Genomic DNA, 20,120 nt, shown 5'->3' with positions numbered 1-20,120 from the left:
CCTTGTTCTGTGTCAAGCCTATCGTCTGATTTTCATGAGAACCTTACTCCATCTCCATATTATACATGAGGAACTGTGGCTTGGAGAGGTTAAAGAAAGGCCCAGGGTTCCACAAGGAATATTACCGAGAGCCTCAGCTGAGTTCCCAGCCCATACTCCCATCCATCATGTCTCAATTGCCCACAGTCTTGCATACTCTTGCTTAGGAAGAAAATATACACTCCTCAGTTTACAGCAGGAAATTAAAATGGGTGTAGAGGATATTCTCCTGCAGAGTCTCTTAGGGCAAGTCTTTTATCAGACTCCTGGTTACTTAGCATTAATTAGCCCCAGGTCACAGAGGCTGAAGAACAATGTCAGGCTCAAGTGCATATATCTCCTCCCATTCATTCATTCCTTCATTCATGCCCTCAATAAAGATTTACTGAGTACTGCTATGTACTGGCTGGCATATGAGGTGCTAGGATCCAGCAGCAATCTTGTAAACAATAGTCCTGTCTTCATGGAACTTCCATTCTAGTGAGGGGGCAATAATAAGGATAACATCATGCTAGTAAAACCTCTCTAAAGTTAGATGGAGGGCGATGGAGACAGCTATTTCCTGTAATATCAGGGAAGGCATCTCCTGGGATTATATTTCAGCAAAGGCCTCAGTGAAGTAAGGGCATGAAAGGCCTGCAAATATCTTGGGGAAGGAACTCTTCTGTCTTAGAGGAAGTACAAAGAACCTCAGGTGGGGGTGTCTGGGGAACATTCGGGCCAGCAAGGCCGGTGTGGATGCAATGGAAGGAGCACCGGGTAGAGCAGTAAGTGATGGCTTCAGAGAGGCAGAGGGAACCCTTCTCCTGTGAGGATTATGGGCCCGGGTAAGAAAGTTTTCCTACTTCTTAAGACTTGTTTTAAACGTTCCCCTTCAACCTTAGGCATCTCAACTTTTCATTCCATTTCCAGACTCAAATGTCCTTAAATGGTGAATCATTTTTCTGCTATTTGTAAGCAAACTCTGGTTCCTCGCCATAGGGGTGATCCCCGCTTGTTCCTTCCCTTGTGGCTTTTACAGTCCCCTACAGATTATTCTGGGCTATAAAGATCCCAGGGCATCCTACGGCATACAGAACAGGATGTCACGTTGCTCCTGAGCCTTAGGTGGCCAGCTCTTGGAAGAGAAAACAGCCCTTTCCTCTCACCATTTGGAAGCCCAAAGAGCAATTGCAAGGGGTGGTCACTAGGAAACACGCCCAGCAGGGTCCATTTCAGCTCCTTTCCTTTTAGACCCAGGAGTTCCTACCAGGTGGGATCCTTGGGGTGTTATGTACACCTTATCCACAGGTGGGCAGGGAGCAGAGGGAAAGTGGTTGAAAAGGGGGAAATGATTTGATTAGATTTTTCCCACATAGAACTGGATGGGCACTAATTAGCTTCTGCTGAGATTTTAAAGGCCAAAGAGAATTGTCATTATCTCATCTATCCAATAAACATGTGTTAAATGCTTATTTTACCAGGTATTGTGCTTGGCCCTGGGAACACGGAGATGAATAACTTGTAGTGTCTGACCCCACAGCTAGCTCAGAAAACAGATGTGAGCCCAACTAGCTGTACTACAACGAGGTAAGTAATTCAGTGGAAGCTAGAGCTCAGTGTTATGGAAACAAGGATGACACAATTGATTCTGCCTGGCTGCGGGGGTGGGGTGGGATGGGGTGGAAGCCCTAGGGAGATGAGATGATTGAAATTGTATTGGACTTAAATTTCACTAGGAAAAAGAAAGCAACGTCACAGCCACTTCATCTGTCCTTCCTTAGAGCACCGAACTTGGCATCTTAGACTACCTACCTGGTCCTAATTTCTGGCTCTTCCACAGCCAGCTATGAGACCTTGAACAAGACCCTGTATCTCTTGTAACTTTAGTTTTTGATCAGTAACGTGAGCTCCGAAGTCCCTACCATGTCAAAAATTGTCTAATTCTTCGATTTCCTTTTATCGAAATGTCTTCTCTTTCCCAGCCTGATTTCTTAATCCTGTTAAGTGTGAGCACATACATGATTCCTTACTTTCGAATGGCTTAAGCAATCTCAGGAAAAATCTTTGGAAAGCTGGGTGTTTCTGTGTTCCACAGATGCATAAGAACTGGTGGTGAGTGCTCTAACAATACACTGCATTCTGCAGATTAGAGCTTCAACATTTGAAGGACTTGACATGAAAAACATTGATTAGACTCCAAACCCACTGGCATTATGACAAGAAATTTCAATTTTATATTTGCCAATGTGAAAAAGGAAGAACTTCTTTAAATATTCTTTTACATGTCTTAAATTTCTGAATGATTTTTAGAAGATTTAAAAATTTTTAGCCATCTATTTGTGCAAATTTTTCACTCAAGGTGACTGTTAAAGTCTGAGAGATCAAAGCAAAAGTCTTGATAAGAACTGCAGGTGGTCATTTAAAAGATAAAACATTAAAGTTTGCAGCTACAAGCTCGAGTTTCTCAATAAAACTTTAAAAGACATTTTATTAGGAAGGGTTAGGAAAATTGTCCCATACTTAATATTATACCTGCTGCTTTCATATTTTATCTTTCTTAAAAATGAGTATACGTATAATGTAAAGAAATTTTAATGAATTTTTTTCCTTCAAGCTCCATTTAGTGGCCTCAAATTCCCTCCCTCTTACCCCAGTGTGCCAAATAAATACCTGTGAAATAGGCTTTTTCCCATCATTTGAAAAACACTAGGAAGCATTATTTCAGGGTATTTTCCTGTGGGTGGAGGCAATCGTTTTATTTAATAGTCATCCTTTACCCCACTGATCTGCAGTGACAGCTCTGACATAGATCAAGTTCCCACTATGCATGGTTCTATTTCTGAGCACTCTGTTCAATTCCATCACTTTTGGTTTATCTCTGAGTCTATACCATAGGTTTTTATTATTATAGCTTTTTCTTAAAGCTTTCATTTTTGGTAAGGTCAATTCCTCCATCCCCCCCCTTTTTTTGTTTTAAGGAGTATATTCACTATTGCTTTTGTTTTTTTTTTAATTAATAGACTTTGTTTGGGGGCAGCTTTATGTTTATTGAAAGATCGAGAGAAAGGACAGAGGGTTCTTGTCTACTGAGCTAGTTAAGACCTCCAGTACAATATTGAATTGTAGAGTGGTGAGAGCAGCCATCCTGATTTGAAAGAAAATCCTTTCACTGTCACCCTCTTTAATATGGTGTGTGCTTAATTGTTTTCATGTATGCCTTTTATCTGGTGAATGTTCCTTCCTATTCCTAATTTGCTAGAGGGCTTAATATGAATATAAATGTTGAATTTTATTGAATTATTTTGCAGCTGAAGAAAATATTCCTTTTGGTTTTGTTGCCTACAGAAACCTCATGCAACTCAAGAATAAACCTTTAAGTCTGACATGCCTGAACTGGCCTCTGTTTGGGGGGAATACTCAGTGAGTCATCCAAGAAACCCAGGTCACATAGGATTATAAAAATGTTCATTGATCGATTGAGATAATAAAATCTTTTATTATTCTCCCTTTAAGCAGGCAACTAAGTTAGTCAATTACTGGAAATTATAACTTGACTTCTCAAACAGTGTACAACTCTAAGTACATACATTGGTGCAAAATTAAAACCATGAGTGTATTGTATTTCCAGAGGGGCTTGTCTAGAAGCCTTCAGTTCAGAGGCATAGAACAGTCAAATGCAGTGCCCTAGCATCTAGGAAGCACAGATTTACTTTATTTGCTCTGGCAGCATACATCCTCTCCACCCCATCCCCCAGTGTACCCATATTAAAGATGAAAGAGCCAACAATGTAGAGAGGAAGTAAGGAAGGGTGGAGTAAAAAACAGGAAGACAATAGCAATAATGAGATCTCCTAGTGAAAAGAGCATGGAGACACCAACATCAGAGCAAAGTGGATATTGTCCATCTAAGAGCCAGTGGAGGCATTGCTATGATGTTAGTGTCAAGGGTTTGCACTAGAATCCATTAATTTTTTTCTGCTGTTTACTGTATATAGTCGGCCCTCTATATCACAGGTTCTGCATTCTAAGATTCAAGAGTTGAATCCTCTGGGATATGGAACCTGCAGATACGGAGGGCCAATGGTCCTATGCCATTTTATCAATGTATGAGGCGTCTGAGGATCTGTGGATGTCCTGGAACGAATCCCCCACGGATACGGAGGGATGACTGTACTAATATCCAGTGAAATATTTACTTTTACTATATGTATGAGTATGAAATGGGCAATCTTTCACATTTATTTTCTTGCTGTGTGTTTTGTACCAAGTTTTTACTGACTCCTTTTGCAACTGTAGAAGAAACTGTTCTTATGTATTCTGTTTTGCTAGTTGATTTGTCTTAGCTTTTGTAAAAGTTTATTCAAATTTATCTCATGTTGTTATTAACTTTTGGTTTCCATTATTTGTTGGAAGAGTGTATTGATATCTATTTATACAGAATTCCATGTGGGATATGGGATTTCACTTACCAGTAAATTTGTTTTGTTTTATAGCCTACTCAGTACCAAATGTCACTGATATATTTCTTTTTAACCATGTGAATTTATTTTTTTTCCAGGATTAGTAGAATATTCTTGCATAATCAAAACCAATGATTTTCATCTGGACGTCTGTATATTGAATACTATATCTACAGAACCCCTTTAAAACTCTCTTTAAAACAAGTAAGATGAAAACTATTTCAATTTTTTCCTCCACATTCCCATCTACCAAATTTCCTTGTAAAACTGGCATAAGTTATCTGCCAGTAAATACAATATATATTGACCTTTTATTGGATGCCAACTGCTTGCTTTGGTCTTTACATCCTTATGAATTATATAAGCAGAGCTTGCACAGCATTCTCTGGAGGTGGTTTGGGGTTTTTGTTGTTCTTGTTGTTTTGGTTTTGGTTTTTGGTCTGGGCCAGTCCCTGGAAGCCAGCTGCTCAAGCCACTAGATACAAGCAAAGCCCTGTGGTCTCCTGAGCCCCTACCCATTGGCATCTCTACAATGGACTACAAACCTGCAGGAGAAAGGAAACAGATCTGGGTGGTGTTTGTTTTTAGTGTCAAGGAATGACATCACTGCCAGAGATTATGGCATTGTACAAGCTGGTGTGTGGGCTTGGATTTATAGCACAGAAAGGTCAAACTTTGGTTAACAGGACACATCGTTAGTGCACAGAGAACACTATATGTGAATTTTAAAAGTAGGAAACATTAACGCTTTTATGAGCTTTGTGTAAACTGGATGGTGTTTGTCAAGGCCAAAAAGTGTGCTTTATATAAAACTTACATGATATGCTTGGGCCAATTTTTTTCTTTTATTCTAAATTTGGTGATAATTTTTTTTTTTTTTCTCCAGTAGGCAAAGGCTCTTGCTGGGTTAAAATTAATGAGTTGGACTTTGGCCAATTCCCTTTTTTATTTCCCTGGGTCTGAAATAGTCAATATAGGCGCTCACAGTTAAAATGTAGGCGCTCACAGATAAAAAATGACTTGGAAATGTCCAGTAGGGACTGAAAGGTGAATCAGTGATGTTCTCTCTCTCTAAGGGTGTGTAAATGGGCAGAGCTAGGGAGAACAGGGCAGGGGTTTGGGGTGTCATCAAGACAAGGGCTCTAATGGGCCAGATTCTCCCCACATTGAATAACTCTCAGAGTAAAGTGGTTGCTCTGGAAGCATATGATCTTCTTCAGGACCACAAGAGGACAAACTGAAGTCATTACTTTAAAATCAGAAAACCGTAATACAAATTTCATGGCAAGTTAGCATTGCAGTTTAGTCCCTAAGCTTGAATGAATGGCATTTGGGACTTTGCAGTGGAAAACAGAGATTAATGATGGGCTTTGAACCACCTTTATCTGAGAGCACCACCACTGGATGGCAGTAACAATCCTTGGAGTTCCCCCCTCTTTTTTTTTTTCCCTTCTACTCATTAGCTAGTCCATCTTGTCCACTTACAAATGCCATGCTTTTTGAGTTAACTTCTACCAGAACACCTTAATGTGATATGCTTATGACTTGCTAGGCTAAAGTTCAAAAATAAAAAAAGGAAAGATAATTATGTGTACTGTGGTTAAAACAGGATACAGAAATTTGGATGCCCACAAAAGTCAGGCAATTTCTCCATCATTTAAGGTCAATACTCAGTCATTATGTCATTTAAAAATCAAATTAGGTCCAAAGAGATGAGATATTGTTTACACAAGGTCTCATAGGGACTTCAAACTTCTAAATGCTAGGGAGAATAATGGTCTCAAAAAAGGACACAGGAGTTATATCTTCACTTGTTACCTTCAGAATTGAGCAAAAGGTTATTCAGTCCCTAGAGTGGACTTTCAAAAGAGGACTCACAGGCACTCAAAGGTCTCCATATCCAAAATTGAACTCATTATCTTAACTTTCAAGGTTACTCATTAACTCATTCATTTACTCAATAAATATTTATCGAATACCTACAGACTGGAGCTGAGTGCTGGAAATATAATAACACCCAAGGGAATCAGAATCTCTGAGAATGGTATAAGGTCTAGTCATTTTACTTTGGTAATTTTTAATATTGATGTAAATTCAAACTTAAAAGTTGCAAGAAGTGTATAAATAACCTCCACAGTTTTTACCCACATTCGCCAATTGTTTCCATTTTGCCCTATTTTCTTCTTTTTGTCTGATCTTCCACCTCTCCATGTACAATTTTTTTCTAAATCATTTGAAATTAAGTTGCAGATATTGTGTGCCTTTATTCCTGTTTTTGTCAGTGTGTTTCCTAAGAACAAAAACATTCTCTTATATAAACACAATATATGATCAAAAATCAGGAAATTTAACATTGGTACAACCCCATTGTTTAAAAAAGAGTCCATATTCAAATTTCATCAGGTGTCCCAGTGTTTTTGTAGTAGGGTGGGGTTCCCAGGAAGCAAAGTCTGGGATGGAGATCAGTGTGCAGAAATTTTTCTAGGGAGCACCCTCAGGATCAGGGAGAGAAGGAAGCAATAGAAGAAACTGCACTGTGATGTGGTCTCAGCAAAGGCTAGGCTAACCCTCTGGGGACCCTGAAGCTCTGATGTCCTTTAATGTCCTGAAATAAGGTGAGGGATTTGGGCCTTTATATTATACATTGACCAGTTATTAGATCTGAGCTGCCCTGGGGAAGGAAGCATGGGAACTTTGTGCAAGGCAGAACTCTCCAGCCTATAGTAATTTCTGAGGACTGTCAGCCAATGGTGCCCTTAATAGCTGGAGGAATAAGTCCTTCAGTCTTCGAGGAGACAGAGTGGCACATCACAGCTTCCACTATGGTCCACCATTTGCACTACTCAGATCCACTTCATATAAATTCTGGGAAGAGTTCCTCCAAGATTCTGTTGGCTCTCTTTTCCTGGGGAATATGGATAAGAAGGTTAATAGATAAATTACACCCCTGGCTGTAAGCAGTTGGAGCCCAAACACTTGGGACCACAACTGATACTCATCATCTACTACCCATTCCAGATTGTCTCATTCTCAGCCACTGTCTTTGCCAAGTAGATGCTTTACCTGTTGGCAAGACCCAGATCTTCATTTCTGAGGCCTCTGAGCTCCTGATCTCCATGCCTTTCTTAAGTATTACTGCTGAGTTTATCCGTTTATCGTCAAGATGAGCAAGGAATTGTCAAGAGGCACTCCAGTGGATCAGAAGGATACCATCACATTCTTCTCTGTCCCATTATATAGAGCAGCCCTCCTCCTTCTGATGATCAGGGTCCTCACTGCTAGCTGGCTAGTCAGGTGGCAGCTTCAGAATCCCACATGAGCATCTGTTTTCTTGGACCACTCCTACCACTGTTGCAAGTTGAGTTTCCTGGGAAGCAGATTCATCACACAGGAATTGCATTAGGGAGTGTTTTTGGGAACGATGCTTGTAGAAGGGAAGAGAAGGAAGTGGTATTAGGTAGAAGAAGAAAATGGATTTTCAAAGTCAGCAGACTCTCCATCTCCTTACAATCTTGTAAAGTTCTACTGTTTAAAGGTTTTCATTAAAACCAATCACATCGGTGGCATCAAGTAGTATCACTGGCACTTCTAGCCTCAATTTCTTCACTGAATTAACTCCCCCAAAGAATGAAACATTGGATGAACACCACAGAGATGAACATCTCTGTCAGGGTTTCCAAAATCCTTGTATTCCTCTGCAGGAATACCTTTTATTCTTCGAATTCAGTGGTTACACTTCAATAGGTTTCCCATAAAAATATTGTTTTTATTTATGAAATCATTTATCACTGGGATATTCTTTGGTAGGATTTTTCAGTAAAATTTTTTAAATGCCTCACAAAAAAATCAGTTCTTTGGGAATGTAACTGTTGAAATAGAATCTAACAAGTACCATAGATGTAGACATGTTACAAATGTTTGTACTTTCACCCCAGTACATGGCCAATCTGTTCTAATATTTGTTTCTTCATATCTTCAGCAATGTTTTCTATGTGACTTCACCAAAAATGTGCTGACAAAGCAATGCTTTTGAGTTTGTTGGTCCTTTGTTTTATAATTACTTCAACCATCTTTTACTGTGGCAGGAAGAACCAGAGACACTGATGGTTCGTGGCTTTTGTTCCTTAATTGTAAACTGAAAAACCTCAAAAGAGGCTTCTAAGCAATTATCAGTAGGTTTCATGAGATTTGTCAAGAACTGGGTTTGTTCCACATAACTTTAAAAATCTCCAAAAAACTGCTGAAGTTTGTCTTCCTGTTCTGAATGCTTAGCTTTTAAATGTCTGGTTAATCACTGGAATTCATATTATTAATAGATAAGATCTCAAGACATAATATGCTAGCCAACTAGGGAGAATTTTATCATGAATGTATATGTCCATTAGTGTAAGTCGATGTAAATCCATATTTTAAATGGTCTTCTTGATAATTTTAGATTTGGAGGGACTCCTTCTTGCTGTTCTAATCGCATTATCATTCTTTTTTTTTTTTTTTACCATAATGCAGCTGACTTGTACTCAGAGTAGAAAGGTTTGCTATGCCATTTTCTTTAAGTTCATTTTGCTGTTATCTTTCTTTCACCAGTTACTTTTTTGTAGAAAGCTTTTTAAACCATTTTTCCAAAATGAGTGTTAAACTAGTTAAAATGAGATATTATCTGAAAATCTCCTTACTGGGCACACGTTAATGGAATGTCTGAAGACTTGCTAGAAGCAGTCAATTGACTGAGCCAGGACTGTCATCTCTTTGGCACTTTTTCCTCCCTTGGATATCTTAAAACCACTGAGGCTTGGAAATTATAGCAATCAGCATACGCTGACTAATGTAACATCAACGACAAGTTTGAAAAGTATGGGATCCTGTTAAGCCATGTCTCCCCCTTCTGAATTTGTGCAACTGTTTTTTTTAACCTCAATGCAGAATTTTACCTTTGCTCCTATTAATTTCACTTTCTGTCATCTGTCCCTGTACTTTAGCCTGTCAAGATCTTTTGAGATTCTGATTCTGTCATTCAGTATAGTTGCTATCTCTTTCAAGTTTGCATACCCTCTATGTCTTTATTCACAACTTTAATATACATATTAAGAAGGATATCTCTTTAAGACAAAAATAAAACAACACAAAAAAACACAACTTCCTTCTGCTCCAGTTGCTCAGCCCCTTGTGTGGTGGACAATGGCAGGATGGTGTAGTCTGTACTCTCCACAGGGTTGCCTGCCAGGGCACTTCTGCATTTCAGAATCAGGCAACAGGAGTCAAACAACTCTTTGAATTTGTGTTCTCAAACTCCTCCTGCAGATCAGAGCTAGAGATCTTCAGAATTCTCTCCCCATGTTTCTAATCACCAGCCCCACCCCCCATTTGCTTATGATTCCCTTGTAAGAGAGACATTTGAATAAAAGTCTTTCCCAGATTTACCTTTCACTGATTTTTTTCCCAATTAGGCAACAAAATTTCATTTTATTCACTGATATGTCACATAGATTATCCAAGCAGTTTGAAGTCAGTAAGAGAGAGGAAAAAGGGAAGATTCTAGGATGACATCAGATTTCTGGTTTCAGTGGCTGCATTAAAGAAAGCTATTGCTTCTCACCTACTTCTCATGAGCAAAATTGAATGTAAAAGAAATGGAATCCAATCTTGAACATGATGAGTTTGAGATGCCCAGGAACATCCAAGTGGAGATGTTGAGATGCCATGAGATGAACCAGTCTAGAGCTTAAAAGGCCACTGGGATTAGTACTCTGCAATGTTCAGGTAGTAATTCTGAGGACACATTGAGTAAGTGCTCTCATAACTTCAGTCTCAAAGCAATTCTGGTCCTTGCAGTAAACATGGTGGGCCAGAAAGAGCCACGGGGCAAAAAAAATCCCTCTTTTCCAGGTGTGTCTTACTCTATGACCATAGGCAACACACATTAGGAATCATTTTGCAAGCTGCCTTTGGAATTCATCAACCCCAAATCTAGACAAATGGAGATTGCTACCTGAAGAGTTAGTTTCCGTCCTCAGCCTACACAACTCCAGGGGTGAACTGCAAGCCACAATAGCTGGTTATGGTCACCACTCTCTGCTGCCACCTCCAGGTGGGCACATAGCCATCCATGTATTGTGCTGGGGCACGTCACATATATGGGGACTGGTCTGAGCAGCACACATCTGCTACTGGGAAAATGAAGCTGGCCAGGCCCCACACACAGAGATCAGAACAATCAGTGCCCACCTCCAAGTTCAAGCCATAGTAGAATCAGAGGCTCCCAACAGCATCAAAATTTCCATGCATGACTTGGGGGTAGCAATTCAGCTGGGAGGGGGAGCTAAGGAGTCTGCCATTAAACTGCTTTTGCATAACAAACATCCTATTTTTACTTACTTTGTATGCTTATTTGGGATGACTTTGGGTGTGGAGGCTAATGGATGTCATGGGAGCTAATGGCCCTCTTAAGACACCCTTTGGTGCTATGACTTGGACTACCAATTCTGCTATGAAAACCACGCCATAACTTAGGGATCCCAATAACCTATTAGCCAAAGAACTCTCAGACTTCCATATACCTCCCAGACTTCCTTGTTCCTTCTCAACCTTAGGATCCTTACCACATCTAATTCTTAGCAAGATGCTTTCATCATTGAGAAGAAAAATTGTGCCTCTGCACCAGGAGAGCATCTTCCTGTTACACAGCACTTGACCCATGTCCTTCCCCAGTAGGTAGTTATTGTTAGAATTTGAGGTGTAGATAGGGAAATTGATATTTAGATGGTTTAAAGCAGGGGTCCTCAAGCCCCCATCCGTGGCCTGTTAGGGACCGGGCCGCACATCAGGAGGTGAGTGGCGGGCGGGCAAGTGAAGCTTCATCTGCTGCTCTCCATCGCTCCCCATCGCTCGCATCACTGCCTGAACCATCCCCTCCCTTCCCCCGCCCCGCCCCACTGTGGAAAAATTGTCTTCCACAAAACCGGTCCCTGGTGCCAGAAAGGGTGGGAACCACTGGTTTAAAGGTCATCCGGATGGTAAGCGGCAGTAGAATTTGAAGTTGGGTGTGTCTGGCTTCAAAGTGTAGGCTCTTTCTACTTTTTCCATGCTTTCTTTCCTAGAGCATGGCTTGGATGAGCTTCAGAGCCACCCCAGCATACACAGCAGGAGAGGTGCCTAGTTCTCCAGATTGATTAGTTTAATGTCTTGGAGGAACCTTCATATAAGTTCTTGACTTCCTTCAGGCCATCTCCACAGCCCTGTTGGATGATCCTGGCCTACTCAAAGCATTAACCATGGCCCTTCAGAACTTCTGATGGCTCTGTATTTCGAATGGTGCCTTTTGACATTTAATTCTAATGACATCTGTGCCCAGAAAGCAGAGACCCACAATGCCCCACAGCCTGCCTCAAGCACTCCAGTCCTAGTAAACTATCACAGTGGGTTTTATCACAGATCTGCCCATCTCCCAAATCTGCAGCAAATTTTGGAGGTGGTAAATATCCTTTATAATCCCCAGTCTTCATCTTCTGACCTCCTTCTCATCTACTTTCATCATAGTCATTTGTTCACCAAAGATGTAGGAAGATTATCTGATATGACAGTGGCTTACAGTTCTAATCTGGTTTCAGAGAGCACACCTCCCTGGCCTCCAACACGCACAGCCAGAAGGCCAAATTCTATCAACTCAGTTCTGGAAAATGCCTCTGCTTCTACATCCATCTGTCTTTGCTTTGCTCCTTCCTTCTGCTTTATGATCTCATTTCTTAACTCCAACCCCCAATTTTGGTGTTTAGACTCAACTCTCCTTGCTCTCTTTTTCTCAGACCTGACCCTTTGTCATTGGATAGTGTTTTAAAAGTGGCTCCTTCATCTTAGAAACAGAAAGTAGCATGGTGGTTACCAAGGGCTTGGAGGAGGGTGGAAAGGGGGAGTTGTTGTTTTAAGGGTATAGAGTTTCAGTTTTGCAAGATAAAAAAGTTCTGGAGATCTGTTTCACAACAATGTGAATATACTTAACACTACTTAACTGTACTTAAAGTTTGTTAAGATTGCAAATTTTGTGTTAGGTGTTTTTTGCCACAATAAAAAAAATGCAGAAAAAAAATTTTTTTAGCACCCAGAAAAAAATAAATGGTCCCTCCATCCTGATTTTTTCTGAGAGACACAAATTAAATTTGCTACAAATTTGAACTTGTTTTAAGGGAAGTTTATGCTATAACATGTATTCCAATATGGAACCTTGATGTTGGCTACGGCTATAGTCAGAATTCATGCAGTAATTACATAACCTGATCCTTTGGATCACTCTCTTGTATTAGTTAAAAATATATGTTTTGACCCCTGGACCATGGGTTCTCAAACTTCAGTGTGTAATAACAATCACAGGCTTATTATATATGCATATTCCAAGGCTTACCCTATGCCTACAGAATTAGAAATCCTCTGAGTCTGAGGCCCAAAAATCTGCATGTTAAATAAACTCTATGTTATGTTGAAACAGGCTGTCATTGAACCACAGTTTGAGAAATTCTGTTTTAGAAGGTATGCTGTTTTTAAGGCAAGGACCAAATATTTAATTTTATTTTTTCTTCTATGGGCTCAATCTCAGAGATTTGTACTTAGTAAGGACTCCCATGTGGTTGAAAAAATACAGTAAAAAAAAAAAAAAAGCATTTTGCTGGACTTGTCCAAATAAAATACAATCTGTAGCATGTGGTTTATTTTAGAATTAATTGTGCATTAATATGTATTTGAGCAAGCCATATAATAAAGAGCTATAATGTGATGCTATCTCCAAAAATGTGGCTTTAGTGTTTAGTGTTTTGAAATCCAGACTCTGAGAGACTCTGATCTCATATAGCTCTAAAAATGTCATTTCCGTTTTGAACTTTTTATCCCTCTTCAGCCTCTAGATGGAAATGAAGCATTCCTAGTTTCAACCTGAATTGCAACTTTCAATGTGTTCTCAAGGAAGTATTGGAGAACATTTATAGCATTCATTTCATCGTGTAGTCTGTCCATACAAGAATAACTGTGAATATACTTTTAAATATCATATATTTTAGAATTTAACTTTTTGTCTGAAGAAAAAAAGTGTCATTTATCTAGTGAGCAAAGCAATTTGGAGTTGCCTCATTCAGATTAAATTCATAATTTTAATAGTCATTTACATTTATGATATCACAAGGATGTGCAATGACAGTCTTTTTACTTAGAAATTAATAAGACAATTTGTTCTTCATGTTCTGGAGGATTTTTGCCCATTAGATGGATGTTTAGATAAATGTCTGTGAAGGCTCTATCTAACCCTGAGAATCTGTGAATTTATACTGCCAAAGTAATTTTTGATACACTCAATATTACTTGGATGTAACGTGAAATGTAATTTGTTCCCCACGGAGAACATAGTTTTAGCCCAAAATTTGTCTGTACAAAGTGAATTGTCTAATAGTTTTATCTTCATGTATTTTTAGAATGATGTCATACTTTAGAAATATAAACATTCAAGTGGAAAATCAAACATTGGATCAGATAGTAACACCCCAACTGATTTGTCTTTTAAGTTTTCTAAGGGATTAAGCTTTTATATATGCTCTTCCCCACCCCCACCCCCATTTTAAGGTTTCAATAGTAACACAATGGTCACCAAATGCATTGTATGAATACAGCCAGGATTTGTGACATTCCAAAATGTCTTGAGAGGCTTGAAGGGGCAGGTCCAAAGTCACAGAAGCTTAGAACTGAAAGGACCTCAGAGTTGGAGCAGAAGAACATTTAGGTTACTGAGTTGCTCAAGAGTCTATAATGGTGGAGAGATGACCTGCTTCTCTGCTGAGGCAGTGCACTTCCCACTGCTTTGAAGGAGGAAAAATTAAGTTGTTTTGTCTGTTCTGCCTGTGGATAACACTGTCCTCACTATCCTTTAGAAATCCACTTGGTATTATGTCTACTTGTTTCTTCTTTCTAGGTTGGTTACCCACTGTGGTAGACAAACTCTAGGGTGGCCACCATGATCCCCTGCCTCTTGGGATTCACACACTTTTATCCCCTTCCCCCCGAGTATAGGCAGGACCTATGACTTCCTGCTCACTAATAGAATGCAGCAAAGGTGATGGAATATACATGGTTATGTGTATATGATGACCTTACACATGACTATAAACCAACTTGATAGGAGACTCTCTTAGCCTGCCTGGCCAGACATGAAATAGCTGGGTCCACTGATTCAGAGTCTTACAAGGATGCAATCAAGTTATCAGCTGGGGCTTTGGTCTCATCTGAGGCTTGACTTGGGAAGGAGCTGTTTCCAGCTCATGTGGTTGTTGGCAGCGTCCAGTCCTTGCATGCTGCTGGATTGAAGGCCTCAGTTTCTTGCTGACTGTTGGAGGGAGGCTGTGTCAGTACCTTGCCATGTGGTGCTCTCCAGAAGCAGCTCACAACATGACAGCTTGCTTCTTCAAAGCCAGCAAGGGACAGTCTTTGGGTCACATTGGCTACAACCAGAACACTCAGTTATTTTATTTTATCTTTTTTATTTTTTTAACATCTTTATTGGAGTATAATTGCTTTACAACAGTGTGTTAGTTTCTGCTTTATAACAAAGTGAATCAGCTATATATATACATATATGCCCATATCTCCTCCCTCTTGTGTCTCCCTCCCACCTCTCTAGGTGGTCACAAAGCATTGAGCTGATCTTCCTGTGCTATGCGACTGCCTCCCACTAGCTATCTATTTTACATTTGGTAGTGTATATAAGTCCATGCCACTCTCTCACTTTGTCCCACCTAACCCTTCCACCTCCTTGTGCCCTCAAGTCCATTCCCTATGTCTGCTTCTTTATTCCTGTCCTGCCCCTAGGTTCTTCAGAACCGTTTTTTTTTTTTTTTTTTTTAGATTCCATATATATGTGTTATCATATGGTATTTATTTTTCTCTTTCTGACTTACTTCACTCTGTGTTACAGACTCTAGGTTCATCCACCTCACTACAAATAACTCAGTTTTGTACCTTTTTAGGGCTGAGTAATATTCCATTGTATATATGTGACACATCTTCTTTATCCATTCATCTGTGGATGGGCACCTAGGTTGCTTCCATGCCCCAGCCATTGTAAATAGAGCTGCAATGAACATTGTGGTACATGACTCTCTTTGAATTATGGTTTTCTCAGGGTATATGCCCAGTAGTGGGATCGCTGGGTCGTATGGTAGTTCTATTTGTAGTTTTTTAAGGAATCTCCATACTGTTCTCCATAGTGGCTGTATCAATTTACATTCCCACCAACAGTGCAAGAGGGTTCCCTTTTCTCCACACCCTCTCCAGAATTTATTGTTTGCAGATTTTTTGATGATGGCCATTCTGACTGGTGTGAGGTGATACCTCATTGTAGTTTTGATTTGCATTTCTCTAATGATTAGTAATGTTGAGCATCCTTTCATGTGTTTGTTGGCAATCTGTATATCTTCTTTGGAGAAATGTCTATTTAGGTCTTCTGCCCATTTTTGGATTGGGTTGTTTGTTTGTTTGATATTGTGCTGCATGAGCTGCTTGTAAATTTTGGAGTTAATCCTTTGTCCACTGATGTGTTTGAAAATATTTTCTCCCATTGTCTTTTCATCTTGTTTATGGTTTCCTTTGCTGTGCAAAATCTTTTAAGTTTCATTATGTCCCATTTGTTTATTTTTGTTTCCATTTCTCTAGGAGGTGGGTCAAAAAGGATCTTGCTGTGATTTATGTCATACAGTGTTCTGTATATGTTTCCCTTGAAGAGTTTTATAGTGTCTGGCCTTACATTTAGGTCTTTAAATCAGACTCAGTTATTTTAACTTGCTGCATCTAACTGGTGTGAATTTGCACCCCGTAATTTTTTTTTTTTTTTTTTTCAGTACACGGGCCTCTCACTGTTGTGGCCTCTCCTGTTGCAGAGCACAGGCTCCGGACACGCAGGCTCAGCGGCCATGGCTCACGGGCCCAGCCGCTCTGCGGCATGTGGGATCTTCCTGGACCGGGGCACAAACCCGTGTCCCCTGCATCGGCAGGCAGACTCTCATCCACTGCGCCACCTGGGAAGCCCTGCACCCCGTAAGTTATATTAGGATTCTAGAGCTTGTGATTGTGTTCACCTTGACAACATCAATATAAACTCAGTTTATAGTTTTTTCATTAATTGTATAGTCATATGTTTCAGGGGATTATGGAGTATATTGACTCTATTATGAATTCAAACTAATCTATTGTGTAAGCAAGGAACCTGTATGAACTATTAAATCAGCAACCAACCTACCTCTTGGCCTTCACTAGACTAGAGTGTCTGCCAAAGCAATAAATTTTACCTTAGGTAGGTAAATCAATTTCACTGCCATGTTCTCTCCCCTACTTCCTTCCCTTCTTTCCAAATGTTGCACCAAAATGTTATATTTGGGCACCAATGCTCTTGGAGCCCATGGCAATCTCCCTCTGTCTTCAGAAGTGTGCCATGCACTGTGCCTACAATGATCTGTTTTCTTTTCTGCATATTTTCCTCCCAGTGATGGTTTTGCTTCTTCTTGCCTCCACCAGTGATTAGCTTCACAAACCACCGTATGGTTGAGTCCAAAGGTTTTTCCCCAAAAGAACACACAACTGACAGAAACAATAAAATGAAAGTGTCCATGTTTTAAAATTAATAGAAAAACTTTTACTACAACACCAGTTAGAATTTTCTTTGGTTATTATGACATCAGATTTTAGTCTTGACAAAACTGATAAGCTCTAGACATTCATAACTGGAGAGTTTCAAGATCATTTTTTTTAAATCATCATTACACGGAAACTAGTGCTGTTTTATTTTAGGTGCATGGCAAACTGACAGAATACTAATCCAGTCCAAAGCTAAATCCAGTGAGGGCAGTCTAATTTAGATTTCTCCACTGAATTTTAACCAAGGCTGGGCTTCTGCTGGGCGATACTGTGAACTGTTTCATTTGTGCCAGGATTACTGTAATTTTGCAAGGTAACTTTAACATTATCAGGCTAAGTAAAAAATAAACTACTGATGAACAAAATTTATGGAAATTAATGGAAAAGTTTCACCTTTATCCCACTAAGTCTTCTAATTCCTTCAAAGAGTTAACTTTTATATTTTATTTTTATAACATAGAGCTCATTCCTGACTTTCAACCAGCTTTTCAATGTTCCTGCTAAAATTTAGAGACCCATCCTTTACTGATGTCCTTTTGATTATTCATTCCAGCAGCTCTGATTTATTTTTATTAGTATGATACAACAATTCAAGTCAAAGGAACACAGTTCCCCACAATTTGGTAATACCTAGAACTTCTGCACTTTGTGAACGAAGACAGGCTTTTTAAAAAAATACCTGCAAGGCATACAGGCTCAGATACATGCAGTGCATTCAGGTCATTTGAGAAATAATATGCAGACTCCTTTCACATTTTCCTTGAGGACTTTTGCTTGGGTTTCCTTTATATTGTATACATTGAAATTCTTTGTAGATGACTGCAATAAAAAAATGTATTTTCCTCCACTTGCAAAACCAAAGCAGTTGAAGAAATTTGCACATTACCTTTCCTTGCGAGGCCTTTGGCTTTTTCCCCTAATGCCTTTTAAGAGAGTCTATCGTTAATTTTAGATGAAGAGTACAGAGCCTTTCTGTTTCCATAAATGTTTTAATGCTTCGTTCCTAGAGATGGGCTATATGGGGAGCTCTGTGAAGTTGTTCTTTTTGAGAAGTAAAATATTTCCCCACAAAAAGAGAAGGAAAGTTTCCAGAGAACAATGAAAGCCTGGTAATTGTACTCGGAGTTTCTTAGAAGAGTTCATTCTTCGCACACGGGAGGGTGGTTTGCCCCCAGAAACTTATTACCCCGTTGCCAGTCATTTTTCTGCCAAAGTCAACTCATGTACCTTTTAGCCACTTCAGTACACTGCAGCTGTTATATCCTGACCACCGTGGACTTCCTTCTTCCTTTCTGCTGTTACAACGAGGTCATTCATTCCTTTCTCTCTCTCTCTCTCTCTCTCTTTTTTTTAAAAGAAATCTTTTCCTCCCCATCTGTGCCTGGGATGCAGATACTGTTGCTTTTCCCTCACCAGCTGGGGCTGCGCTCATTGTTCAACCTATTGTTTCTCAAAGAGAGGGCTTTGCATTAAGGCTACGAATGGACAAAAAACGGCTGGCTCAGAAAACCGTCATCAAATTACTAAACAAAAATAGGGAGTGGAATATTTTGTCTGCATTTAGAGACTTTTCTTTTAATTTCTTCATATTTTCTTTGTTTTGCTTTATTTCAGGTAGCAACGATTTTCAAACATCCACATTAGTAAATTCTGCCTTGAATTCATCCTTTTTAATTACGATTAACCCCAAATGAGAGAGTGCTTTTGTCTCTCCCTTAAATACCATCAGCTTGCTCTTTCCACTGCTTTTGCCTTGCTTTAGATAGCTTCCTCCTAAGTAACTGGGAAATTAGTATGTCTTCTTAACCTTTATGTGTAAGAACTCTTCTAACCTTCTAAACAGGAGTTACTGGCATTAAGTGTTTAAAGTTATCCTTATTTTTCCACAAAATAAAATCACTTGTCTCAAACCCTTTCATTTTCATTCATTTTTTGCTTATTTTAATTGAGGTATAATTGACATATAACCTACCTAACCTACCTAATGGTTTGATATTTGTGTATATTGCGAAATGATCACCACCGTAAGTCTAGTTAACATCCCCACCATTCATAGTTACAAAAAATTTTCTTTCTTGTGATGAGGACTTTTAAGATTTCCTCTCTTAGTAACTTTCAAATATGCAGTATGGTATTATTAACCCTTGTCACCCAGCTGTGCTCTCAAATTCTTTTTAGAGGGTGGGATACTAATAAACAAACAAAATAATTCTATAGGCTGGTGCTTCTCATACTTTAGTGAGCATGAGAACCATCTGGAGTTAAAATACAGATTGCTGGGCCCTGCCCTGGAGGCTCTGATCAAAGTGCTACTGATGCTATTGATCTGTGGACAGTGCTCTCAGTACTCAGCCCTTCCCCCGCAAAGAGATTCCTGGGTATTCCAGGGTTGCTTCTTAAAGCGTTACCCAATGTAAACCAATGAAAAGAAAAGCTTGTTGAGACGGTAAGTGTATAATGATTGACAGATAGATGATGGATAATAAATAGATAATAGAATCCTATGAATCCTATGTTATTATTTATTACTTAAGTAATAACAGTTTTAAAAATTCTACCTTTTAATAAGTTTTTAAAGCATGGCATACACAGTATAAAAGTTAAAAGAGGGCTTCCCTGGTGGCACAGTGGTTGAGAGTCCGCCTGCCGTTGCAGGGGACACGGGTTCGTGCCCTGGTCCGGGAAGATCCCGCATGCCACGGAGCGGCTGGGCCCGTGAGCCATGGACGCTGAGCCTGCGCGTCCGGAGCCTGTGCTCCACAACGGCAGAGGCCACAACAGTGAGAGGCCCTCATACCGCATAAAAATAAATAAATAAAAAAGTTAAAAGAGCACAAAATATGTATATCAGAAACTAAACTGTTCCCCCTTTCTAGATCTCCACTCCCGCTTTGCAGAATCAAGCATGTTTAAGTATCTTGTTAGAGTATGTGCACTTCACATTTTGAAAGAGGTTGAGAATTGCCCTCTATCAAATAGTCT

Source organism: Stenella coeruleoalba, assembly GCF_951394435.1.
Source record: "Stenella coeruleoalba genome assembly, chromosome: 13".
Classification (NCBI taxonomy): Eukaryota; Metazoa; Chordata; class Mammalia; order Artiodactyla; family Delphinidae; genus Stenella; species Stenella coeruleoalba.
This window is presented reverse-complemented; position numbering follows the sequence as displayed.